At 50.7% G+C, this 24,932-nt stretch overlaps 1 protein-coding gene across 4 annotated transcripts in view; it reads right to left on the bottom strand.

The window, feature by feature from the left end:
• Window positions 1-24,932, bottom strand: part of P2RY6 (pyrimidinergic receptor P2Y6) — a 46,976-nt gene that overhangs the window by 6,106 nt on the left and 15,938 nt on the right. For 3 of the 4 annotated variants that reach the window (XR_008615356.1, XM_007108943.4, XM_055078651.1), the window contains exon 2: window positions 6,343-6,473. The exons of the other annotated variant lie outside the window; for it this stretch is intronic. The gene's annotated coding sequence lies outside the window, so the exon portion shown is untranslated. The remainder of the gene's footprint in view (window positions 1-6,342; window positions 6,474-24,932) is intronic. 4 annotated transcript variants of the gene reach the window in all.

The following is a 24,932-nucleotide window of genomic DNA, read 5'->3' as shown; positions in this document are numbered from 1 at the left end:
AAGCTGTGAGACCTTAGGCCCATTACTGAACCCCCGTGCTCGGCTTCCACATCTATAAAAGCGGATAATATAGTACCTGCCTCATAGGGTTGTTGTGAGGATCAGTGCCTAGCACAGGGCAAGGTGAGCTATTCGTTTTTTCTTTTTTTTAATTGGAGTATAGTTGATTTACAATGTTGTGTTAGTTTCAGGAGTACAACAAAGAGAATCAGTTGTACATATACATATATCCACTCTTTCTTTAGATTCTATTCCCATATAGACCATTACAGAGTATTGAGTAGAGTTCCCTGTGTTATACAGTAGGTTCTTATTAGTTATCTATTTTACATATAGTAGTGTGTATATGTCAATCCCAATCTCCCAATTTATTCCTCCCCCACCCCTTACCCCCTGGTACAAGGTGAGCTATTCTTAATGTGAATATACCTGCTAAATAAAGTTATGAGATTTTAAAAAGTTAATTAGAGCAAAACATAACTCCTCAAACTAATTTCTCCCAACTTAAAATTTGATTTTGATGAAAATATTTTACCCAGATTCGGGGCAACTGCAAAATGATGATGTTTGGATTCTCTAGTCTGTAACCCACATGCTACATCAACTTTAATTATCAAAGATTCTTCCTGGGGCTACAGTCTATGTGCTAGGAGTGCTGGGCACCCAGCTAAGCAGTTAAGCATGAGGTAGAGGCCAGAGGAGGAAGCACGGCAGTCCCCCCATTGTCACCAAGAAGCCAAGATTAGTACAGGCAAGAGAAAGTTCATTCATTCATCTCTTTGTTTGTTTGTTCCAGCCATTCTTTCATTCATGCATTCATTCTTTGTTTTCACATGCCAGACATTTAATGGGTACTTACTGCTTGCTCATTGCATGTGGCACAGTGTACAGATGTAGATGTAGATAGATACATATACAGATATATGCATACACATACACATACACATATTCATATACATATGCTAGTCTGAGGGGGGAGACCAGTGTGAGCCACAGGATGGAAGAAACTTTTCAGAGGAGGATGAAGGATGGAGAAAGTCCCTGGTGGTTGAGGAAGATTTCCATGGATGGAGAGGGGTGTGAGGCCCCCCTGGGGTGTCCCCACGTGGGGAGGAAGAGGGCGCAGGCAGGGCCTGAGAGGAGAGCAGCACGCTAGGACAGAAGGTTATGGTGAGGAGGGAGAGCAGGTAGAAGGAACTGTGCTGCGCCTCCCCTCTTTGGGGAGGTCTGTCGCCCTTGGACACCACCCCGATAGAGAGCCCTCTGCCTCAGGTGACTGCAGTTTCCAGGTGTTTTCTGCCTCGCACTCCCTGGCGAGAGTGGTCCTCTCGGAAGGAGGCAGGGGCTGCTCTAGGGGATCCAGGCAAGCCTTCAGGTCTGCTCCAGGAAAGGTCACACTGGCTTCCTGATCCACCCGCCTTCTGAGGACCTAGGAGTGGTGAGTTGTTCTCCCACTTCCCGGCAAGAGCTGGTCCCAGGGAGGGCTCGCGTGGTCCCTGCCTCTGGGCAGCAGCTGACGTTGACTCCTTCGAGTTCTCACACCTGTCACCCACTCCTGGGCCCTGGGCCCCAGAGCAGCTCAGACCCCAGCCTCTTCCTGGGCTCCAGCTGCTCTGCCTGCGGTGGAGGGCTTTCCAGCAGGTGTGGCTCTGACTACCTCCTTCCCTGTATCCCTCTGCCCTTTGAAGAAAAGCTCAAACTCTTGTCCTGACAGTCAAGCTCCCTGCCGAACCCTCCAGCCTCATCTGAAGTACCCCAGATGAGGTACTTCACTCTGCCCCTTCCTCTCTTGCCACACTGTTCTCAAGACACCGAGACTGCCACACGGCCATTCATAGCCAGAGATCCAGACTTCCTCTTGGGCTTCCCCCCCCCTTTTTTTTTTTTTTTCGGCACGCCGGCCCCTTACCGTTTGTGCCCTTTCCCGTTGGGAGTACAGGCTCCCGACTGTCCTGACAGTCAAGCTCCCTGCCGAACCCTCCAGCCTCATCTGAAGTACCCCAGATGAGGTACTTCACTCTGCCCCTTCCTCTCTTGCCACACTGTTCTCAAGACACCGAGACTGCCACACGGCCATTCATAGCCAGAGATCCAGACTTCCTCTTGGGCTTCCCCCCCCCTTTTTTTTTTTTTTTGCGGCACGCGGGCCTCTCACTGTTGTGGCCTCTCCCGTTGCGGAGTACAGGCTCCCGACGCACAGGCCCAGCGGCCATGGCTCACGGGCCCAGTTGCTCCGCGGCATGTGGGATCTTCCAGGACCGGGGCGTGAACCCGTGTCCCCTGCATCGGCAGGAGGACTCTCAACCACTGCGCCACCAGGGAAGCCCGAGCTTCCCCATTTTTGCTGTTCCCGTCACACAAAATGCCATTTAACCCATCTCTGTTTGTCAAAACCCTAAGTGTCCATCAAGCTCCAGATCTAATCTTACTTCTGTCTTTTCTGATCCCCCAGTTGGGTGGAGTCCCTTCCTCTCTGCCCACCCCCCAGATCAGTGGACCTCCTTTAGGTCAGCGCTGGACCCAGCCTGCCTGCCCCCCTCTCCTCCCCACTCTGGCCCACGGCCCCCAAGATGTGCTAACACTTACATGAAGCCTCCTGTCCCTGAAGCGCCTTGGCGGCCCCAAGTGTGTTGGATCAAGGGGAGGCCAGACATGCCCTGAGCCCAGGCTGTAACACCTCTGACAGGGCAGCTTCCTCTGTTTCCCGGCAGGGCCGTCTCGGATTGAAATAGCCCCTGTGGGGGCCTCCCCCTCCCCATCACACTCAACACCAAAGCCTGGCGGAAACTGAATCTAAGGAGTGAGGAGTCAGAGAAAAGATCTCCTTCCTGGAAACTTCCCCACCCCAGCAGAAGAAAGCGGGTGATGAGGAGGCAGAGAGAGGTGGGGGAGGACCAGAGGCTCCTGGTCTAAGGCCAGCCCCATAGACCCAGCAGCTTCCTTTCTCCTTCCTGGAAAACTCCCCACCCCAGCAGAAGAAAGAAGGTGATGAGGAGGCAGAGAGAGGTGGGGGAGGACCAGAGGCTGCTGGCCTAAGGCCAGCCCCACAGACCCAGCAGCTTCCTTTCTCTTCAGCCCTCTCTCAGTCTACCCATCTGTCAAATGGGTAGTTTGGTGATTAAAGAACTGTTGGTCTCTCTTTAGCTATAATACCCAGAGCCGTTTTCCTAGTCACTCCTCCATCCATCCCTCCTTTCTTCATCCACTCAATAGCTCATTCACCGACCTGTCCATCCCTCTCTGTGGCAATCCACTTATGCACTCACTTATTCAGCCACCTTCTCCCTCCCCCCTTCCCTCTCTCCTTTTTTCCACAAGCGCAATCTTCCCACATTTCCCCATTTAGCAGTCACTGTTCCCTTGGACACTGCAGGCCCAGAGCTCCCTGGGAGTAAGGGGCGTGGGTTGTGGGGATAGAGGTGATGCCTGAGAACTCACCTGGGTGCATTCTCCCTGCCTGTGCCAAGCCCTTCCCAGGCCCCTCCTCACCACCGAACCAGGACTCAGAGCTGTTAGGACAACCAGAGAAGGAGATGTGGCTCCTTGCTGACCCAAGGGGAACAGCTCCAGTGGTGGAGATAGTATTCAGGGGGTGACCTGGAGGAGGTGGGCTTTCATTTGGAGTAGCTGAGGCAAATAGCGACAGAATGGTACAGGAAAAGATCACTGCCCAGGGAGTTTGAGGCCTAGGTTCTTGTTCTACCTCGGTACCTACTCACTTTGTGACTCTGGACAAGCCCTTTCCCCTCTCTGAGCCTCCTCAGTACAATGTGGTCATACTGGCCACCAGTATGTTGTGAGGGTGACCTGCCAAAGGGAGGGAGGACTCTTTTTACCTTGTAAGGTATAAGCACCGATCTCACCCCCAAACTCATTTTATAGGCAAGGGGATTGAGGAACCGAGGCGGGGCCAAAAGTTTAGAACAAACTGAGAAAATTCAGGTTTGAACTGCTGGTAAGAACTTGGTCAGTTGTGCATGGATTGATCACCTACTGCTTATTCAAGCCTGTGCTAGGAGTTCGCTTGTGCCTGCTGAGAGTGTGGACCTCCTGGTCTAATTTGCGCTGTGCTAGGGCTCAGGAGGGCAAGGAGGCCTGGCCTTCAGCCCAGCAGCCAGTTCTCTGCTGGGTTCCCAGGACAACCTCCTGTGGTCACCCCCACCAGGGTGTCTGTCGCAAGAATGGGAGCAGGTCCGAGGACTTGCTGAAGAGGTCAGCCCCAGCGTAGGGCTTGGGTCTCAGTTCCTGCCATCTGGATGGGACCCTGAAGGGAGAGCTCAGGTCTTAGGGGTCATGGGTACACCTGGAAGGGCTCCTGGAGAAGGCATGTCTGCTGCTGGGCTTTAAAGGGCTGGGGTGACTTGGACACATAAAAAGAATGAAGAGGGCATCCCAGGCAGGAGGCACAGAGGTAGGGAATGAATCTACCCTGTGCGAGAAAAGAAGAATAAATATTGTAGCCAGAGCATGGGATGAGTTGTGCGAAGAGGGGACAAGATGGGAAGCCTGACAGGGGTGGCCTGTCATAAAACCTCAAGCAGAGCCCAGGGGCCACTGCTTTGCTCCCAAGCCTGCCAGGGCTCCCAGCCCAGCCTCAGCCTTCCCCGCCAGGCTTTCCAGCCCTTGGACCTATCACATGCTGTTTCCTCTGCCTGGGATGCTCTCACTCACCTTCTCTAGATAATCTCACTTATCCTTCCTTGTAGTTTTCTAATCTGTAAAATGAGAGTGATCATTGGTACCCTACTACATAGGCTGTTGTAAGAATGAACTGAAACCATGTATGTGAGCGGTCCTGGCACACAATAAATACTCAATAAATGTTTTTTTTTTTGTTGTTGTTGTTGTTTTTTGCCGCACCGCGCGGCTTGCGGGATCAGGGATTGAACCCGGGCCCTCAGGCAGTGAAAGTGCAGAGTCCTAACCACTAGACCACCAGGGAATTCCCAGACATTTGTTAACTGAATGAATCAATTCCAGGCCCAGCTTTGGGCTCCCTCAGTCCACCCCAATCTCCACTGATTTCTGAGTCCTCAGCACCAGGTGTCATTCATTTAAGTACCTTCCCTGTGCCGGATGTTTTATCTGCAGTTCTGGGCTGGTAGTGGTTGAGATTATTCTCTCCATTTTATCGAGGAAGGAAGGCTAGTGAGTTTCCCAAGGTGTGCAAGACTGGTGGCATTTCAACAAGGTCTTCCTCACTCTACAGCCACCTTTCCCATTGTTGCCCCAAAGTCCATGCTTAGATGGTCAAGCCAGAGAATTCCCCGGGGAGTGTCTTCCCTGCACTCAGGGCCTTTGGCCATGAGATGGCGCCAGGAGATTGCCCAGGATGGCCAGCCTCGCGCCTTCAGACAGCAGCCCTAAGATGAGGGCTGGGAGCAGGTCTCCACACCGCAGGGTCCTCCCCTCTGTGGCTGGCACTGAGCAACCTCAGGGATGGGTTCCCAACCTCAGTTCCTCCTGACCCACTCCAGAGCCTTTCTCCCATTTATGCCTGGATAAGCTCAAGCCTTGTTCTCAGATCCCTCACCTGGGCTCTCAGGAGCCACTGGGGACATTGGCAGGGCGCAGGGTCAGTGCTGAGCCCTATCTGGCGGAGGAAGAGTCCTGGGGAGTGTCTCCCTGACACCAAGCTTTCACAGTCCATCTCCACTCCAGGCACACCTTCAGCGGAAACACTGAAATCCCTCACCCCACAGAGAGGACAACCTCTGCCATTTCCTTTTTTCAATTCAGGCAACAGTGCATAGGGTTGGTTTCTGCCTCGAGCAGAAGCAATTAAGTTTAGACATAAGGAAGAACTGAGAGGGGTTGAAGCTCCTTGGGCTGCTTGGATCCTGTGGTCTCAGGATACCCCTTTAGATGACTCTGCAGCCTTACCCCATCCCAAACCCCGCCCCAAGGCCCTCTTATCTGGAAGGGATGAGGAGGCCTGGCTACCAGAGGCAGGAGCTGGAAGTCTGAGTCATCGCCTGCCAGCTAGCCAGGAACCAGCTCAGACCAGGCTGGACATGGGAAGAGACCTCCTAACCTTGGCCTGCCTGCCTTCTGGGTAACAAGACCTGGAAACCCCCTTGTCTGCCCCTTGCTTCTAAGCTTAGCAGCAAGGGCACAGGATGACAGAGATCAAGACCCAGCTTCCTTCCTCTGAGGAGTCAGACAGTCTGGGATCCATCACCAACTTGCTGTGTGACCCAGGGTGAGCCCCCTACCCTCTCTGAGCCTGAGGTGCCACCAGATAAATGGATAGATTCCTGAGACCAGTGCCTCCCAGGAACCCAGGGAACAGGGTGCCCCAGGGCGGCACCCAGGGAACTCCTGGAGGAGTTTTGGTCTCACCTGTGGTGTCAGGCTGGCCACTAAAGCAGGCAAACTTGGCAGGAGGAGGGCACAGGGAAACTTGATTTCTCTTTTCTTTTTCCACTTCCCCTTTTCGCCTTCTGCTCAACAGGAAGGAGTTCAAGCTGGAACTGAAACAGTCATTTTGAGTACAAGGAAGGGGAAGCTGCAGCCTTAGGGAATTTGGGGGTTGAGGTTGCTTCTCATAGTTTTTCTCTGGCCTCCACAGGTTGAGCAAAGAGGAAAATTGCATCTCCTGCGGCTCTACTATGCACAGGCCCCAGGTGCCCATCCGTGAGCTCATGTAATCCCCACCACAATCTGGACAGATGTTTTTATTGTGCAAAAATACTTCACATGGGGACTTCCCTGGTGGCGCAGTGGTTAAGCATCCACCTGCCAATGCAGGGGACACGTGTTTGAGCCCTGGTCTGGGAAGATCCCACATGCTGCGGAGCAACTAAGCCCATGCACCACAACTACTGCGCCTACGCTCTAGAGCCCGCGAGCCACAACTACTAAGTCCATGTGCCACAACTACTGAAGCCCGCATGCCTAGAGCCCATGCTCTGCAACAAGAGAAGCAACCACAATGAGAAGCCCACGCACCGCAATAAAGAGTAGCCCCCACTTGCTGCAACTAGAGAAAGCCTGCGCACAGCGACAAAGACCCAGTGCAGCCAAAAATAAAAATAAAAAATAAATAAACTTATTTAAAAAAAATACTTCACATGCCATATCTCCTTTACTCTTCACAGTTACCATTCCCACTTTGCAGATGAGGAAGCTGAGGCCTGGCAAAGTTAGCAAGAGGTTCTCTCTTAGGCATGTGTATAAGGAGGTCTGAGATCACGGTGACCTGGTGGGCACAGGGCTGAGAAGTCACAGGTCAGCCTCGGGGTGAGGAACTGTGGGACAGAGCACAGGGGCCCAGAGAACAGCTGTAACAGGGCAGCCCCTGTCAGCAGGAGAGTCCATAATGGCCAGCTTTCCAAGTCCATGCCCATGGGGCTGTAGCACCTCCCGCCCAGGGTCCTGGGAGATTGCAGGACCTTTCAATAAACCCCCTTCCCTGGAGCTAGTGTGAGAGGGTTCCTTGCCTGGACCCCCAGGCTGTCCCATTTTTAAAATCTCCCCATGGAGGTGTGCCACTTGGATCCCCCTTCAAGAAAGACCCTGCTGTTTAGCTGCAAGGAGTACAGTTGGCTGACAGCCTCCATTGGTGCCTTCAAAACCCGCCGATCCTCCCAGACAACCAGGCTCCAGTCCGCTGGGGAAGAGATGGCCTGGGTCCAGTTGTCTGTCCTGTCCTGCAGGCCATCATTGTTCCTCTGTCATTTCTCCCACCCAATTCCCAGACCTCGTTCATGATGATGGCCTCCCTTCCTTCCTCTCCTGGAGTCTTTCTTTGTTTTTTTTTGTTTTTTGTTTTTTGGTTTTTGTTTTTTTTTGCGATACGTGGGCCTCTCACTGTTGTGACCTCTCTCGTTGCGGAGTACAGGCTCCAGACGCGCAGGCTCAGCGGCCATGGCTCACGGGCCTCGCCGCTCCGCGGCATGTGGGATCTTCCCGGACCGGGGCACGAACCCGCGTCCCCTGCATTGGCAGGCGGACTCTCAACCACTGCGCCACCAGGGAAGTCCTGGAGTCTTTCTTTCAAAAAATTTTTTGGCCATGCTCCATGGCATATGGGATCTTAGTTCCCCGACCTGACCAGGGATCGAACCTGCTCCCCCTGCAGTGGAAGCACAGAGTCTTAACCACCTGAATGCCAGGGAAGTTCCTCTCCTGGAGTCTTGAGGATCTGGGAGTGGTAGGCCTGTGGTGACCTAGATCTGCCAATGAGACAAGAGTGGGCTCCTCAGGCCCTGTAACTGGCTCAGGGGTGGATGGGCAACCTTCACCGGGTGCCTCAAATTCTGGAGCTTTTGTTGGAACACTGGGAAGGAGACAGGTTTCCAACTGAGTTTGCAAAGCTGGTAGGACGTAAGTCTGGAGCTGCTGCAGCCAGGCTAACTGTCCTGCGAACTGAAGATACTACCACCAGGGAGGAGACTGTCCAAAATAAAGCCATGGGACGGCAGAGTTGAGAGGTGGGAACACACAGGTTCCTGAGAACACCATTGAGCACCTGCTTCAGGCTATACCTGAAGCTTTACCTTTCACTGGACTTTTTGAAGGCGTGAGCTAACAAATTCCCTTTTTGCCTCAATCTGTTTGGCCTAGGATTGTCACTTGAAATCAGGAGTCCTGCCTATAGTCCTGTGCCCCCATTGCTCCCCTTTCCTCTTTCAACAGCCCATCTTTATGGCTTTGGCCTCAGAACCCTAATATCCATGCAGTGGAGGCTGGAACTGGCAATGAACCTGGAGGTCACCAGCAGAGGGGCAGGTAGGGACTGAGGGACTGTCAGGTCAAGTCTGGCTTCCATGGGGCAGCCAGGGAAGCTCCCCAATTCACTTTCCATGGGGAGAGCCCCTCTTCCATCAGCTTCCAGGGTAACCACCGTGTCATCCCAGTAGCTCCTGAGAAGGAAACTAGAAAGCCAGAAATCCAGGGTCTAGTCCTAGATTCATCACCCACTTGCTGTGTGATCCTGGGGCAGTCATTTCACCTCCACAAGCCTCATTTTTCTGAACAACTTCACTGCTACAGTTTCTTGGCTACCCAGCAAGTGCCATCCACTGAGTTAAGTGCTTTTGCGGCAGGATCTCTTTCACTCTTAGCCCTGTGTGGTGGCCTGTTTATCCCCACTTTACAGACAAGGAAATGGGCTTCGAGAAGGCTGGTGTCTTGCCCAAGGTGACACAATGAGTCAGTGGTGAGCCAGGACTAAGACACGGCTCTGAATAATGATAAAGTCCATGCTCAGGAAGAGAGATGACATTTCCCTACAGGAAAATGGAGGCCAGAGAGATCAGGAGCTTCCCCAAAGTACACAGTAAATCCACCATGCCACCCTGTGTCTCGGGAACACAGTGGCCTGAGACAGGACAAAGGAATGGGGACTGGGAGTCAGGGCAGAAAAGAAGAACATCCCAAGGGGCAACGTCAGCCAGACTCCCTCCCTTCTCTTTGTTAGGAATTTGGGACAAGGTCTGCTTTCCCTTTGTGGTCCCAGAGACCAGCACAGGCTCCAGCTCCCAAGAGACAGTGGGAAATGTTGAATGAGTGGACCCAGCCTGTAAAGATGAGCCTCAGGGCTCTGTCCTTGGTGCTGCCTGGCAAAATAAAATAAAATAAAGCAAATCAAACTTTTGGCTTGGCTGATGACATAGAATACGCGTCAGGGGGAATGAAGGTCATGGCTACAGGAATAGCACCTCTGAGACTTCTTGTGTCCCCCAGCCCCTGATCCTCAGGAAGGGCAGACCACCAACACTGCCTGAGTGTTTACTGTGGATTATGGTCCTACCCATTTCACAGACAGACACTGAAGCCCCAAAGGTAGGCAACTATGTCCACAGCTCTCACAGGCAAGGTTTAGGTGCAGAGAAAATCTCAGAAGACCCCTCACTGCCCACAAAAGGCAGCCTTCTGCCTTCACCCTGCTCCGACCATCTCTGGTAGCTGAGCCCACCTGGCAGACACAAGAGACTCAACTGGACCCCAGAGCCCAGAGGGCAATGACAAGGCTCTGAGTTCTGGACCCTCGGGCCAGAGAGGCCTTAAGAGCATCTGACCCAGAGCTCTCCACAACCCCTCAGAGAAGGGAGGCTCCCTGAAGCCTCTTTGATAGGCTTGTCTGGCCCCTGCTCACATATTTCCCACGACAGGGAGCTCACCCCTTCTCTCCCAGGCCACTGAATTCCACCTTGAGAAAGCTCAGTGAGACATATGCTTTGCCATACCAAGCCCTGAGAGCTGCCCCATCACTGCTTCTGTTCTGCAGTCTAACCTGCCTCTGGGGCCCCAGAGCTTGGCTGCCCTCAACCCCCTAGGACATCCTGCAGAGACTGTCCCATTCATCAGCTGGTCTTCATTCCCATGAGCAAGTCCAGTGCTCAAGTCCAGGCCCAGGGAACCTAGCAGTGGAGCCCAGAAACCAGGCATGAGGCCAGGAGGCCATAACCATTTCCAAACCTGAGGACAAAGCCCTTTTCCTCCATCCTGTCTCATTCCCTGCCTGGGGGCTGTGAGGGGGGCATGGCCTCTTCCCTCACCTTCAGATGTCAGCCATGTGGCACTGGGGCCCCATGTGTGGCCAACCCAGTGTGGGAGGAGCAGCGCTTTGTGGGCATCTGAGAGGTGGCCTGGGGGGAAGAGATCAAAGTCAGGGCAGCTGCCAGGCTCAGGGTGTCATGTGGAGGGGTCAGCGGGTGGCACAGGGGATCCTGCCACAGAGCACGTTTTTGTGTGTGAAGTGTGTATGAAAAACACAGGACAGACCTCATCTCCTTCAGGTGGTCACTCAAACAACATCTTCTGGGTGAGGCCCTCCCCCTCCACTGTAGTGAAAATTGCAACCTCCCACTGGTACACACACGCCTCTGCCTCTGCTGTATTTTTCTCCTTAGCATGTATCATCTTCTTCTTTTCTTTCTTTTTTGAGACATCAATGGTTTATTGGACAGGGACGCATGTACCATATTTAAATGTATTATTTTATTTGTTTGCTTATTGTCTTTCTCCTCCCACCAGAACATAAACTTCACCAGGGCAGGGGTTTTCATGTTTTCTTCACTACTGCATCCCCAGTGCCTAGGATGGTACCTGACACATAGTAGGTACTCTATAAAAGTATTTGTTGGATGGATGGATGGATGGATGGATGGATGGATGGATGAATTTCTAGGGATAGCTCGAGAACAGAGAAGACATAGGAACAGAAATCTGACTGGGGGCATTGGGGACTTGTATTTTATCGCAAGCTGCAGCTGGTACTTGCAGCATGTGTTTATTGGGGATTAGGGCCGATAGAGACCTGTGGGGCTGCCTTTAACTGGCTGTGTGTGTGAGATTCAGGCTGTGAGCAGTCCCAGCTGAGAAGGGTGAACAGGGCATGGCCTGGTGGGCCTGGACTGCCTGCCTCTCCCTCCTGCCCTGTCCAAGGTCTCCATCTCCCCAAACCCCTACACAGGCCCTGCTTTCCCCCAAGAGCCTCCAGCCTCCAAGCCTGCACACCATCACTCCCTTTGCACAAGGGCCTCTGATTTGGAGGCCTCCAGCACCCTGGGCCAGCATCTTCTTGGCCCCTCTCCCTTCCTTTGCCAGCCTGGATCTCCACCCCAGAACCCCAGACTCCTGAGAACACAGCTCATTCATTTGTATCCCTCATTCCTGGTACCAGCAGCCTGCTCAGCCCTGCACTATGGAGCTGAGTGTGATGGAGGAATGTGACTCAGCCCAGGGCCCTGAGGTCCCACAAACTGATTGTCACCCCACTTGGCTGGGCTCCCAAACTTTCACCTGTCCCAGGGCGGCCTCTCTCCCTTCGTGTCCAAGACTTTGCCCCATCTTTCTTGTAAGGCCTACCCTCAATCCCAATAGCCCTCAACTCATACTTCAGAGCAAAGAAGGCCTTTCCGAGGGGCCCCCCTTCAACTTCCTGGCCACCTAAATAAATCCAAGCCTGCTTCCCTCTCTCCTCATTCCTCCTATGCCTCAGGCCACCTCCTCCTGTGCGGATCCCCACCCCCTTCCAGCTCCACCCCTCAGCCCACAACACTTTCCATCCTCACCTCTCACCTTAGCAGCACCTCTTCCTTGACCCTGTGTATCTCCAGCTGTGTCTTCTTCCTCCCTTCACAATCAAGCTTCTGAAAGAGTCCTTGCTGCTCTGCCTCTACTTTCTCCCTCCCTGCCCCCATTTCTCACACCCCTACCCGAGGGCAGGGTAGAGCAGGGAGTCTTTGGGCCCAGCTCAGGAGACAGCGGTGGGCACCCTGTCTTTCTAGGTGAGGCTGGGAGCCTGTGACTTGTCTGAGCTCCATCATAAGGAAATCTCAATCTCAGAAGTGACCTTGATACAATAGCCTTTTGGAAAAAAACAAGCCACTTGTGTTTGACGTCGCCCCTGCTGAGGCTGATGCAGGACTGCGGGAGGGGAGCCACCTCTGTGGCTTCCAGAAAAAGGCCTGGACTCTGCTGAGAATTTGGGGTGGAGCTCGGGATAGGCATGGCACCTCCAGAACATCTGTTTAGGTGGGAACTGGGTGATTCTGGAGGGTGTAGGTGGGAGGACTGATACCTCTGCATAGCTCATGATATTGGTTTGAGAAAACATCAATTGTCTGTATCACAGAATAGGATGGGCTATTGATCATGGAGCAGGTGGGATCAACCTGAGGGTGGGAGGCACAAAGCTCGCCCAACTATCCCCCGGCATCACCCCTGATCATACAAAATACGAGGATCCACTCCCGAATGGGTCTCTCCTCAGAGCTCCCTGGAAAACCCAGAATCCTTCAAGCCCATTAATTCTAATTCTCCAAGTCAGTCCCATACACTCTCCGCAACCTACCCTTACCCCTGGGTGGGGTCCAGGTCAGTTAGAGCCAAATGTCCATTCCTGGCATCCACACCCCTCTGCCACCCATCACTGCTCCCTCTCTGCAGATCTTGGTACTTGGCAGACCTGGTTTCCACCCTGGCTCTGCAGCTTATAAACACTGACTTTAGCTCTCTGAGCTTTAGTGTCCTTAATTATAAAATAGAGATAACCATACCCATCTCACAGTACTGTTGGGGCTCAAATGCAGGAATGATCTAGAACACCCAGCCCAGAATCTGGTGCAAGCAGGTATTCACTCAGTGGGGCTTTTATTATCACTCATAATTTTATCACAGACCAGCTTAGAAATGGCTTCACTTGCAGTCTTTGCTTATTTACCCACCCACTCACTCACTCACTCATTCACTCATTCATTCATTTCCCATGCATTTGCAGGGAGCCTTAAAATGTGCAGGGACTTCACTGGGCTTTGGACCTTGTCCTGGAAAAGACTCAGCTGGTGGGAAAGACAGATGAGGGGGTCTCTGGGAAGACAAAGGAGGCCCCTATTCTTGCCTGGGTTATCAAGGAAGGCTCCCTGGAGGAAGTGATTCTTTGATGGACTGTGGACAAAGAAGGGGAGGGTGTTCCCCACAGAGAGACCTGCTGGAGATATGAGGGCACGGGTATCTGCAAGTGTTCGTGTTTGCAGGAGGTGAGGCAGAGAGGTCAACAGAGCTAGGTCCCAACAGGCCTCACTCAAATGCCAGGTTACAAATTTGGCCTCTGCATTGTGCATGTCAGCCAAGGAGCCCTCGATGGTTTGTAAAGCAGGGCAGAGGGGTGAGCAGAGTTGAGATTTAGGAGATTCCTTGTGCTGCTGGATGGAGGATGGATTGGATGTGGTTAGAGTTCAGGTCAGAGACAGTAGCCTGAAGTGGCTGGGACAGGGAGGCTGCAGGGCCAGCTGGTGGTAGGGCCAAATCAGGGGCCTTGAATGCCTGGCTCACAGTAGCCTCTCACCCCTCCTCTGCACACCCCTCCACCAGCTTTGACAGCCATCATGCTAGAAAGACAGATTGGAGGGGTCAGGTTCTCAGAGATACCCTATTCCAGTCCTCAGAACACAGATGAAAATCCAAGGCCCAGAGCAGCTGAAAGGCTGGTCTACAGCCTTGTAGAGTCTACAGGGGTCTTCTATCCCTGAAGCTGTTCCCAAGCCTGCTGCATTAGTCTGACCCTCCTCTCCAGGGGAAGCAAGGGTGTGGCTTTAGTAGATGGGGACTCAGAGGAGTCTGGAAGGATGATTGTTCCAACTGCCTGGGCCGCGTAGGCCCTCCCATCTCGGACTGGGGAGGGGGGCCTTAGAGCTTCCTGAGTTCTCTCCTCTCCTCCTTCACACCCATTTGGCAGCTGAGGAAACTGAGGCCCAGAGAAGAGAGGCATTCGGCTCCCGAGATAAACACAGCTCTCTGGGTCTTGGGATGGATGTCAGGTGTGGGAGACAGAATCCTTGGGTCCTAGCCTCAGCCCTCTGCTGGGAAACTGGATTCATGACTCCTAAGGACACTCAGCTGGTGAGGGTGGAATGCCTGCAGCACCAGTATCTGGCCCTGGGCCTGCCCTTGTGCCCGGCACAATTCCCAAGGCGCTTCTCTTCCATTACAGCCTCTGGAAGGTACGGCTGAGGAGGACAAAACAGGGAGGAACCATCTGCTCCCAGAAACTGAGGGTCTGGGCTGGTCCCTCCTTTGCCAGAGGAGCCCAGGCCCCACCCTGCCTAAGGGGACAAATGATCCCATCAGCACAGCTCAGCTGAGCTGTGCCTCAGCCCCACCAGCTCTCCCAGGGTGGGCTTGGTAAGGATGCCCAGCTCTGGTCCCTGGCGCTTGCAGACTTGACCAAGCCCCCTCAGTGTGTGGCCTTGCGCTTGACCTGGACCCTACCCAGGGGAGGAGATGGACTGTGGGGAGGGTATGGGATTGCACGGCAGAGACGGTTACTAACTGGTTAAAGTGGTCAGTGCTCATCGCATTTCCCCAATGGGAAACCTGAGGCCCCACTTCAAATTAATTACCAAGCCCTGTTTGTTCTCCATCTTTACACCTGTCAGACTATCCCCTCCTCTCATCCTGTGGTCCCTGCCTCAACCCAGTCAGCAACCACTTCATGCTCTGTGTCTTCCATCTCCCCAGGCAATGCATCCCCTTTCTGCAGTTAGAGGGGTCCTTGCTCAGCAAAAGCCTAACTTCTTCACTCCCCTGCCTAAGCATTTTATGGCTCAGGGCAAGCCGGGGCCCTGATGACCCCTCTGTTCTCAGCACTAAGGCCTGCCCCTCACACGCAACCCACTAGGCCCTGAGCTACTTTCACTTCCTGAGACCAGCTGTGCCCTCCTTTGCGGCCCAGTCAGGGCTGTTTTTGCCCCTGGATTGCCCTCTCCCCACAATGCAGCTGGCAGGCTCCTGCTGGGAGCTCAATGACACAGGAGACCAGGTCCTGCCCTCAGGAGCTCAGCCTAGACAAGGGACATGTATCTGAAGACCCACAATCTGAGGCAGACGTCCTGCTCCAGAGCCCTGTGGGAACCTAGATAGGGAGGGATGGCTCTGCAGGCAGGAAAGGCTCGGTAGAGGAGGTAGCAATGAAATGGCCAAGTGTGCACAGAGGCAAAGGTCATTTCAGGCAGAGAAAACAGCAAGGGCAGAGGCTGGATGAGGCACACTGAAGGATGGTGAACACAGCTGGAGCAGCCAGTGCACCAGCAAATGTGGTCAGAAAAGAGGCTCATACTTATAATAATAATGATACAAGCACTGAACCCTTACTGGGTGCCAGATATACAATACTCCATTTAATCCTCATAATGACCCTGTGAGATAAGACTGGTATTATCTTCATTTTATACCTCAAGTGGGGAAATCAAGGCACAGAGAGGTTAGCTGACTTGCCTGAGGTAGCACAGGTACAAGGAATGGCTAATGGGCTATGAACCCAGGCAGTATGGCTACAGAGTCTATATTCTTAGCTCCTATAGTAAGGGCTGGGGTAGGGAGGTTCTCAGGTGGCAGGGAAATCCAGCCCCTCCATTGCTCTGTTCAACCTGCCTGGGACCCAGCTTGCTTAGGCTCACCTTCTCACTAATCACAGGGTCCCATAAACATTGCCTCCTCCAGGAAGTCTTCAGGAACCAACTAAAAGGATTCCCTCTACTTCCAGTAGCCCCCATGGGAAATCTGAGATGAGGCATGTCCTTTCAAAGAGAGCCTCCCAACCCCAGCTGTCTATCAGATTCCTAGACCCCTTCTGGGGAGGAGTTTTGCCCATCAAGCATCTCTGCCTATGGGGAGCCCCGTCCTCTATTCCATGGTAATCTTGTTCATTCAAGGTGGACACCTGAGCTAGAGCTGATCAATCAGAGCATCCATCCAGACCCCTTACCAGTGACTGGTTCAGGGGGAACCAATTAGAGTCTACCCCAGGATTTTGGTGGAACCAGCATGAAAGTTTCTCTCCCAGGAGTATTAGCCATGAGGGCCATGGAAGCCTGGTGCTTCTGGAAAGAACTTGGATGAGAATGTAGGACGCCAGTAGAAAATCAGGAGAAATGATACAAAAAGAGAGACTGCTGATAGCATCATTGTAATTGCTGAATCTAACCATGTCTGATCTAGGTTTACTTTTTAATTTTTCTTTGCATTCACTAGTACCATTCTTGCCCAAATTAGTTGCATTTGTTGCATGCAATCAAAACAGACCTGACCAATATGACACCAAAAGCACAGGCAACAAAAGAAAAAAAAAATTGGATTCCATCAAAATTAAAAACTTTTGAGCATCAAAGGATACCACCAACAGAGTAAAAAGGCAACCCACAGAATGGGAGAAAATATTTGTAAATCATACATCTGATATGGGATTAGTATCCAGAATATATAAAGAACTCTTACAACTCAACAACAACAAAAAAACCAATTCAAAAATTGGCAAAAGACTTGAATAGACACTCTCCAAAGAATATATCCAAATGGCTAATAAGCACAGGAAAAGATGCTCAACATCACTAATCAGTAGGGAAATGCAAACCAAAACCATCATGAGATTCCACCTCACACTCATTGGGATGGTAATTATAAGAAAAAACATTAAATAACTAGTGTTGGTAAGGATGTGGAGATATTGGAACCCTTGAGCGTTGCTGCTGGGAATGTAAAATTGTGCAGTTGCTATGAAAAACAGTATGGCAGTTCCTCACAAACAAAACAAACATAGAAATACTAAAAGATCCAGCAGTTTCACTTCTAGGTGAAAAAAATTGAAAGTAGAGACTCAAACAGATATTTATATGCCAATGTTCCTAACAGCATGATTTACAATAGCTTAAAGGTAGCAACAACCTAAATGTCCATGGATGGAAGAATGGATAAACAAATGGTGGTATATACATACAACAGAATATTATTAGCCTTAAAAAAGTTAATTCTGACACATACTATAACATGGATGAACCTTGAAAACATTATGCTAAGTGAAATAAGCCAGATACAGAAGGACAAATATTGTATGATGCCACTTATATGAGGTACCTGAAACAGTCAAATTCATAGAGACAGAAAGCAGAATAGTGGTTACCTGGGGTTAGGGGAGAGAGAAATGGGGAGCTATTGTTTAATGGGTACAGTGTTTCATTTGGGGATAAAATAGTTCTGGATTTGGATAGTGGTGATGGTTATACAAAAATGTGAATGTGCTTGATGCCACTGAATTGTACATTCAAAAAAGGTTAAAATGGTAAATTTTATGTATGGCATAAGAAATATATATTTTGTCTTTGCCCCCAGTTCCTCACACAGAGCTCCTAAATCCCTTGGAATTTCCTGAGTGATAGGAGCAACTTTTATTAACAAGTTGACTCTCGGCAGGCACCTAGAGAATAGAGAACTTCAGGATGAGGGCTGGTTGCCAGAAAGAACAAACCTTGATTAGAGGCTTAGAACTTTCAGCTCCACCCCCTAACCTCCAGGGAGTGGGGAGGGACTAGAGGTTGCATTCAATCACCAATGGCCAATGATATAATCAATCATGCCTCCAAAATGAAGCCTCCATAAAAAAATACCCTAAACAACAGTGTTCTGAGAGCTTCTAGGTTGGTGAACACATCAAGGTGCTGGGAGGATGACCCACCCAGAGAGGGATGGATGTTCTTCTCCTCTTACCTTGCCCTATGCATCAATTCCATTGGCTGTTCCTGAGTTTTATCCTTTATAATAATCTCGTAATAGTTAAAGTGATTTCCTGGGTTCTGTGGGCCATTCTAGTGATCTATGGAACCTTAGGAGGGGCTCATGGGAACTCCTGATTTATAGCCCGTCAGAAGTACAGGAGGCCTGGGACGTGTGACTGACATCTGAATTGGGGCAGGGGGTGGGGGAGACAACTGAGCCCTTAACCTAAGGGGTCCAGACTTACTCTCAGAGTTGGTGTCAGAATTGGCTGGTGTTACTAATACTACATATAAAATAGATAACTAATAAGGACCTACTGTATAACACAGGGAACTCTACTCAATACTCTGTAATGACCTATATGGGAAAAGAATCTAAAAAAGAGTAGATATATGTATATGTATAACTGATTCACTTTGCTGTACAGCAGAAACTAACACAACACTGTAAATCAACTATACTTCAATTAAAAAAAAAGAATTGGTTGGTGTTAGGAGGAGAAAACTGCACACATTTGGTGTCAGAAGTGTTGTGAGTAAAAACAATTCATTTTATGTTATATATATTTTCCCACTAAAAAATGATTAAAGGGACTTCCCTGGTGGCGCAGTGGTTAAGAATCCGCCTGCCAATGCAGGGGACATGGGTTCAAGCCCTGGTCCGGGAAGATCCCACATGCCACGGAGCAACTAAGCCCGTGTGCCACAACTACCGAGCCTGCCCTCTAGAGCCCGCAAGCCACAACTACTGAGCCTGCGAGCCACAACTACCGAAGGCCGCGCGCCTAGAGCCCGTGCTCGGCAGCAAAGAGAAGCCACCGCAATGAGAAGCCCGCGCACCCCAATGAAGAGTAGCTCCCACTCGCAGCAACTAGAGAAAGCCCACGCGCAGCGACGAAGACCCAACACAGCCAAAAATAAATAAATAAATGAAAATAAGTAAATAAATAAAATGATTAAAAGGGTAAATTTTATGTTATGTATATTGTACCACAATAAAACACAAACAAAAACAGCCCTGACCATTACACCTATGTGTCGGGAGATAATTCTCCTTGGGTCTCTCAGATTTTGGCAAGTCTATTAAGCAGAGACAGATTGCCTTTGTTCTAGACCATCTTTTCAACGGTGTTTGCATAGCAAACAGACTTGGAACAGAGTGACAGTGTCTCCCTCTGGAGCACAAGGCAGTTTTGTTGGCTGTCTGGTATGACAAAAATAATGTCTTCCTTTAGGGCAAAGGTCAGGCAGGCTCACTGCCCATTATAAAGGATTTGAGTTGCCTCAGGTCTAGGTTCTTCTCTTGTAATGAAACGCATTGCATGGGCAGGTATTATCTGGCCTTTACATTACCCTGTGGGAATTGGGGCTTGAGGAACCAGTGCTAATACTGGTATTCCCCCTGCTACTACTGATGTGAGGAACAGAGTTCTTTGTTTCTAACCAGGAGTCTTAGGTCTTCTGCCAGCCTCCATGAAACTGTACTAGGCTAATTTAGTAGCCTGTAAGTGTGGTACAGTCTCACGCCCTTCACAGTTCTTGATGCTATCTGCATCAGAATCTCAGGTAGGAGATGAAGGAAATTCGTGTTTTTGACAATTCATTATGATAGCCAACTCAGGCTTGTGGGAATCTTGCCCTAGAGCTACACCCTGGAAGAGCTGGTTTCCCTAAGGTGCTGCACTTTCCTCCTCTTGGAGGCTGCTCCTCCCTGTTCGCTCCAGCTGCCAGGAAGCACACAGTTGAGTTTCCCTGCCTTCCTACTGTAGGACCAATGTTAGTTTCAACTTCTTTTTAACTGTATATTCCTGCTCCTGTTGTTTTTTAAACTAAGATGTAATTCAACTACCATAAAATTCACCCTTTCAAAGTGTACAATTCAGAGGTTTTTAGTATATTTTTAAGATCGTGCAACCTTAATCACAACTATATAATTTCAGAACATTTTCATTACCACGAAAGAAATCCTGTACCCATTAGTAGTTACTCCTCATTCCTCTCTCCTTCCATCTTGTGGAAGTTACTTATCTACTTTCTGTATATACAGATTTGCCCATTCTGGATGTTTTACATAAATGAAATCATATAATAAGCATGATTTTGTTACTGGCTTATTTCACTTAGCATAATGTCGTCAAGGTTCATTCAGGTTGTAACATGGATCAGAATTTCATTTTTGTGGCTGAATAATATCCCATTGTATGGAAATACCATATTCTGTTTACCCATTCATCAACTGATGAACATTTAGGTAGTTTCCACTTTTTGGCTATTATGAATAACATGGCTATGAACATCTGCATACAAGTTTTCATGTGGATGTGTGCTTTCAATTTTCTTGGGTACATACTTAAGAATAGAACTGCTGAGTCATGTTGTCACTCTATGTTTAACTTTCTGAGGAACTGACAAAGTTTTCCAAAGTGGCTGCACTAATGTACATTCCCACCAACAACGTATGAGAGTTCCAATTTCTCCACATCCTCATCAACACTTGTTATTGTCCATCTTTTTCCTTACTGCCATCCTAATGGGTATAAAGTGGTATCATATTGTGATTTTGATTTACATTTCCCTAATTACTCCTTTTTTAAGTTGTCATTTGTATTTTACCTTTTTGGTATATGTATTTCTGATCTGAGGCCTGACATCTTTTGTGGAACAAGTACCCCATGGAGTAGGAGAGCCATGGGTTTCAGGGCTGGACTGCCCTGGTTTTGAATCCTCCCTTAGCTTCTATTAGCTATATGACCTTGAGCAAGTTATGTAAAACTCTGACTCTCAGTTTCCCCACTTACTAAATGTGGCTTACAGTATTAACCTTTCATGGTTGTTGCTGTTATTATAAAGATAAATCTGTAATAAAGCCACGGTGTGGGCCTGGCATAAAGTAGGTCCTCGGTGAATCTTAATAAGTCTGAGAGTCTGACAGGGAGGTTTCCAGCTTGGTCAGGAGACCTAGGCTGGGGACTGTTCAGATTTTAATCTATTATCTCTTTTATTCAAGCAACTTTCTACAGCAGAGGTATTTTAGGCTGCCTCAAACATCAGCCTCTCTGTGTCTCTATTTCCCTTTTGTGACATGAGAAATGAGACTGTGCACCATAATGTGAATGTTGGTCAGTCTGGAGGGTTCACTGTAACCCCTTACAAGTTTCGACTCTTGCCTCAATCATCATACTAGCTGCTGCCTAAAGGAATATCTCCTCCCTCATGAAGGGCTCTCCAGGGTAAGGAGGGAAGTGAACTAAACCTTCCTAAGAACCTACAAGTAATGCGCACTATCTTATTTTATCCGCTCCATGAGCTGGCTTGGTAGGCTCTAGTACCCCATTTCACAAATGGGGAAACTGAGATTCCAAGAAGTTAAATAACTTGTCTGAAATCACACAGCCAGCAAATGCTGGCGCCTGGATTCAAACCCAGCTCTGATTTCAACATCTGACTCTTTTTCCCTGTGCCCCCTTCACCCCCACCCTGCCCCCCCGACGGAAGGCCCTCCGGGAACTTCTGAATGAATGAGTGGCTGATTCTCCTCCTCTGGGTTTGACAGAGACAATGTCATCCCTTTGAGCTGAGATCTGCCCCTCAGATGCCACAGGTCGGCTCTGTCCTGGGGCCACAGAACAACCCCCAATCTGTTCCAGGCCACAAAAATCAGCGCTGCCCTGGGAGTCAGGATGCCAGGCTCTGCCCCCACCACTACAGACTTAACCCACCCAGGCTTCAGTACTCCGCCCATGAGTTCTCTAAGCGAAGGACTGGATCTACTCGCCTCTAGGTCCCTGGCATCCAGCATAGGGCTGGGCACAGATGCCACTGACCCAGCCTAGGCCATCTCCACAGACCCACAGCTGCATCTTGCACAGGCCTGCCCTCCCATGGGACCTGTTAATGACAGGGCTGGCCTTGGGGCAGAAGGAACAGAAAGACACCTCCACATGTCCAGGCCAAGGCACTGGCCCTCACCAGATGTGCCCACAGTCAGAAAGGAACAGTCAGAGCTGGGCCAGCAAATCCCCACTCCAGACTGAAATAGAAACCCATTTCAGAGACAAATGGGGAAATGGCCCCGGGACAAGAGGGGTGGGGGTGGGTGCCATTGGGGAGGGCCCTGGAGACACAGTTTCCTGAGAATCTTGACGTGTCTCTGCTGCAATGGGTGGGCACTGTCGCCAGGCTCTGCTAACTCACACCTCCTCTAGGGAGGACAAGTTAGAATTCCAGGTCCCATCCTGGATAATATGCTTTAACCTCTCTGAACCTCATTTTCCTCAACTGCAAAATGGGGATAATGATAATCTTGGCTGCATTTGCTTTTATGTGAAGCACTTAACACATAGTAGGTGCTCAATAAGTGAGTCATTGTTATTATCTCTTAACCTTCTCTTTCAGCTCAATATTGACTGAGTGATTTATTCATTTGTTCTTTCATTCATTTACTCATTCAGCCAACCAGTCAGCACACCCTCTCTAGGTAGGCCTCAAGAGTTAAGGATAAAGATTTTGGAGTTAGGGAGGAGTTGAAACCCCAGCACTGCCACTAGTTGGGCTGGGTAACGTTGGGAAAGCCATTTCCCCTCACTGAGATTTCATTTCCTTGCCTGCAAAATGGGATTAATAAGAGCACCCGGAGGGTGGGGTTCTGGGATGTTGTGAGGAGCCAGTGGAGCAATGATGTGAGAGTGGCTGGCACAGAGCCTTGGAGGGAAAAATGGGTGGCAGGTGGGCTGCGCAGGGGAGCCAAGCAAGCTGCCAGCCCTGCAGACTGGGCAGCCGGACCTCCAGGGGCCGGATGAGGCGAGGGCAGGCTGGAGGGGAGAAGAGTGGGCTGGCTCAGAGACAATTGCTAGGTTTCCGGACCACAGGTTGCTCCCTTCTGATAAACTAAGGAGCAGTGAGGAAACACGGAAAAAAGACTGGAAGAAGTTTAGGGGAGAAGAGTCCCAGCCAAACAGGGAGCTTTGGACAGCATGGAGTTACTGCCCCAGCCAGGCCAGGGAACGTGAGCACACACACCACGTGCACACACGCTCACAAGCTGCACATTCTCACTCGTGCATACACACCCGAGGGCTTGTACACACACACACACAGATGCACCATCAGAGGCACAGCACTTTATAGTTTACAAAGAGCCTTCTCTTTTATCTTCTCATTTGATACTGAGGGGTGGAGAGACTGTCCCTGAATTGGCTTAGGACCCATTCTAGAGCTGGCAAGAGATGTGCATCCCTGGTATCTTCCAGAGGCCAGGGCCCATACCATGGGCTGTACTGCTCAGTTTTTCCCTTGTGGTGGTGTCGTAGGAGTTGAATGGCAACAGAAATGCCAGAAAAGTTTTAACACAGCTCCCTGAGATATACTCATTCACCCTGCCGCACTCCCCTTTAGCAAACTGTACCAGGACTCAGGGACTCACTTTCCCCCCCAGTCACATGGAGGCAAGAGCTTTCCTAAGGGCCTTCTCTGTGGACTCCTATCTGGTCCTAATCCTTCCCAGCCTCTTCCCACCACAGGCTCCTGGGGGCACAGCCTCTTCTCTGAGGGGCACTCACCAGCATAGAACACTTAACAGTTTTTCAAAACTCAGGGGGAGATCGTTGTTACCCCCATGTTACAAATTGAGGCCTAGAGAGGGAAAGTGACTGAAACCCAGGCCTGTGTGGCTCCCAGGCCTGCCTGCCCTGTTCCCCTCCTCCACCGCGGCCCAGCCTGGTCCCCAGGTCGCTGTCTCCTCTGCCCTGCGCGGTACACAGGCTGTAGTTCTAGGTACAACCAGGCCAAGGAAGGGAGGAGAACCCCAAGTCCGCTCCCACTCTCTCTCCAGCTTGCAACGAGCCAAAGTGGCTGCAAGCGGTCCATCTGCCAAGATCACTGAGCTCTGAGGGGAGGTGGGGTCTCAGCACTCTCAGGACACGGACCCAGAACACTCACCCAGGGTGGAGTGAGCGCCACGCAGCTCTGTCAAGTGCTGGGGAAAATTCTGACTCCTGGAGCGGTCCCTATTCTAACCAGTTCTGGTGCCACAAACTGTCACATGCACGTCTCAGAGTCATCCCGGGAGACAGCCAATGAGGAAACCGAGAAATCCGGGGAGGGGAAGTAACTTGCCTCAGCCCAGAGCCGGCAAGCTGGCAAGCAAGGGCTGGGACCCAAATTCAGCTCAAGTCCCTAACACCAAGGCTGACGAGCCACTTCCCAGTCACTTTGCCTTCTGAGTGTGCTCACCCCCAGAATGGGTATCATCAATTCAGCCCTGAGGGCTGTTGGGAGGATTGAGTGAGGTGGCATTGAAAGACCAGGGCTTGGGCTTCCCTGGTGGTGCAGTGGTTAAGAATCCGCCTGCCAATGCAGGGGACACGGGTTCCAGCCCCAGTCTGGGAAGATCCCACATGCCGCGGAGCAACTAAGCCCGTGCGCCACAACTACTGAGCCTGCGCTCTAGAGCCCGCGAGCCACAACTACTGAGCCCATGTGCCGCAACTACCGAAGCCCATGTGCCTAGAGCCTGTGCTCCGCAACAAGAGAAGCCACCGCAACGAGAAGCCTGCGCACCACAACGAAGAGTAGCCCTCGCTCTCCGCAACTAGAGAAAGCCCGCGTGCAGCAACGCAGCCAAAAAAAGTCCCAACGCAGCCAAAAAAATAAATTAAATAAAATAAAATAAAAAAAAAAAAGAAAGAAAGACCAGGGCTTGGCCCAGGGCCTTGGCACCCAGCGGATGACCGTTTTCCTCCTCATCTCCACCCCACCCCTCAGCCCTCTCCTGGCTTTTCTCAAGTCTGAAGAGAGTCCTGGCCCTGCTCATTGCTGCTGCAGGGAATGACTAACCTGGTTTTCTCAGCAGTGCCCGGAAGGTCCATTAAAGGATGCTGAGACCCTGAGATTAATGGCTCTGTTGTCTGGCTCTTGCCCCACAGGTCCAGATGC

The sequence above is a fragment of the Physeter macrocephalus genome, chromosome 16 (assembly GCF_002837175.3).
Source record: "Physeter macrocephalus isolate SW-GA chromosome 16, ASM283717v5, whole genome shotgun sequence".
Classification (NCBI taxonomy): Eukaryota; Metazoa; Chordata; class Mammalia; order Artiodactyla; family Physeteridae; genus Physeter; species Physeter macrocephalus.
The sequence above is the reverse complement of the archived record's forward strand: the minus strand, read 5'-3'. Positions and strand labels throughout refer to the sequence as shown.